This window comes from Triturus cristatus, chromosome 9 (genome assembly GCF_964204655.1).
Source record: "Triturus cristatus chromosome 9, aTriCri1.1, whole genome shotgun sequence".
In the NCBI taxonomy this organism is placed as follows: domain Eukaryota; kingdom Metazoa; phylum Chordata; class Amphibia; order Caudata; family Salamandridae; genus Triturus; species Triturus cristatus.
In genome coordinates, this window is record NC_140592.1 from 502,765,837 (window position 1) to 502,768,738 (window position 2,902).

Here is a 2,902-nt window from a genome sequence, read left to right on the forward strand (position 1 = left end):
ACGCTCCGTACGACCATTTGTACCCGGGTTTTACAGGATCGGAATCGGCACCATAATGTTCAAATCAATTAAACATATACATATAAAATATAATATATATACTTAATAATATTCATACATAATTATTTTAATAACTTATACATTGTTAATTTTTTTATATAAATTATAAATACATATATACACATACAAAAATAATATAAATAAAAAGATAAAAAATATATATAACAAATTAAAAAATTACAATATGTTTAATCTTTTACAAATAAATAATAAACAACATTAACTAAAACAATACAAGAAAATGTTATATAGCGGAGGGAATAAAATTACTATTCCTGAAGTACTGGGTTTTTTCAGAACCAACCCAGCGGTGCCAGGGGACACACCCAAAGACTTCGAGTTCTTCCTGTTTCAGACCACAGAAACACAGAGTCTTCTAGATGAAGTCAAAGATCGTATTTATTGGCTGCAGACCAATCACAGGTATCCGAGAAGTACAGCACGGTGTATGTTCTCAGGAGACTGCTCCCAACCAAAAACCAGTCTTTTCTTATATACAAAATATTACGCTCCGGGCAACACCGCCCCTACTTTACAAGTGGTCGTTCACATATTTTTGCTTCAAAGAAACAGCACAGTCATGATGATAATCCCACATTTCAACTCGGTCAGCACATAATTATTTACCCAGCGAGGCTCAGAACCCTCATCAGATATCAGCAGACCCCAATAAAACGGACACCTCCTACTCGTAAAATAAGCCATAAAGCGGGAAACAGAGTCAGGTGTGAAAGAGATTGGTCAAGGTTCGTGTGGGAAAGACGACTTTATGGTGTGTCAAGCCCTGGTGCTAATCCCATTTGGCCGCAGTGAAAGGAACCGGCCGAACAGGACTGACCTCGGGCAGTGGAGTCAGTTTGCACAGGTCACAAAGAAGTCACGGAAGGTGTGCGTGTCCTTTAGGCCTAGGCATGTCTTTAATTCGCTGCCTATGAGGGCAACCACAAAATGGTTACCGTTCTAAAATGGAACCCGAGGGTTCGATATGTAGTGTCGTATACACGGTGCATTCATCGGTGAGATATGACGAAAACACTCATAAATACCGCATTAGTCATTTGCGGTTCGCTGATACCAAAATCGGCATGATGGGACCATGCCTCCAACATGGTTCCGAAATTTACAGTACCACATTCCAAATCCAGAGAGAGCAACACTAGGGAAAGTGTTGCATAGCGGAGGGGTAAAAATTACTATTCCCACTCAAGAGAGTGCAACATTAGGGAAAGTGTTGGATAGCGTAGGGATTCAAAATTACATACTTATCAATTTTAATTAAATAATGAATTAAAGCTAGCAACTCCTCAAAAGAAAATCTTCAGATGGTAAAATCATTCTTAGATCCTTCTAATGTATTGCCTCGACCCTCTCTCTCTCTCAAAATGATTGCAATGAAATGGTGGAACTTTCTGTAATAAGGTAACAGCAATCTATTCCACTTTTGATCGCTCCGCCATTCCAAATAATGTAACTATTGCAACCAGTGTCCCTAAAGAGAGATTGACTTTATAGGGGTAGGCGTTGAACTCCACCTCCGTGGGTGGAGTTCACTGAGTTTTGGCACTCCGTGCTCCAAGCGGAGTTCAGCAAAAAACTCGGCAGAGTAGAGTTTTCCGGGCTGGCGTGCTCTGTAAGCACAATGTGCAGGAATGGCATTCCTACCATTTAGAATGTGCAGTGTGCAAAGAAGAGGATTCAACCTTCATTCAATCTATAACTGCAGCTTTCATTCCAGAGCATTGATCAAAAGACCAGAGGCTGCTGACAACAAAAAGCGACTTGAATCACACCATTTTGCAGTGTTTTGATGTCTACCCACCGTATAACACTTTTGGATAATAAAATGCCATTTCAAGTGCTTCGTGGTATTTCTTCACTTTCCTATTAGCGAAACCTGTACAATCAATAAATAAGGTGCGCTCCCGAGCACAATGGCTTAACTTCTCTCAGCGCTTTTCATTGGTGCGCTGGATGGTCGCTAGGCTGTGGCTCCCATGTCTGTTCATGCTCAGGTGGAGCCATTTCAAACCTGCAGGTGAGAGGGAGAAGGCACGGGCGAGTTGCAAACCAGCCAGCAAGCAGCCTTAGGAGGGAGAGGTGGGGGGAGGGAGCAGACCACAAACTCGGTGCTGTGTGTAAAAGGCCGCTTTATTGAAACAGGTGTGCAACACATTAAAAATTCCTCTGCAGATGCCTTACAAAACTAAACCTCACTAAACAACCACGTACTGACCTTTAGCCCCGCCCCCGCCCCTAGCATTTCCTTGAACCCGCCCCACCCATACATTACAACATTACAACCATATACATCAATGCATCAAAACATAAAACACTTTAAATTCAACCCATCCGTTAGACAACTTCCCCTGCCTGCTTCTTTACCCCCTTCAAATCCTGAACATGCATAACCTGACTGTAACTTAACTTGCGTACCCTTTCCCTGACGATAACCCAAATTCAACAATAACCCAACAACCTCTGTCAACCTTGACAAAACTTCCAATAACCCCTGCCACCCAGAAAGCAGGGGGGGAGAGAAACTACCCCCCCCTTTCTGCCCCCCAACTAGGCCAACTGCTCGCCTTCTAATCGGAATGCGCCTGAACTTTCAAACATCTTGCTAACACCTCCCTAATCTCCAATAAGTAGAGGTCCATGACAATCCTCGATAAATGTACCCTGTCGCCCCTGAAAAACTTCCATGGCCTCAAAACGCAGCTCCCTATGTGTAACCCTTCCAAAACCAAGATGACGACAGAACCGATACATTTCCGTATTCACTTTCCTTCGAGCCCTGTCAATGGCCCTCGGGTTCAAAGCCCCCCTCCACACTCTGTGCGGT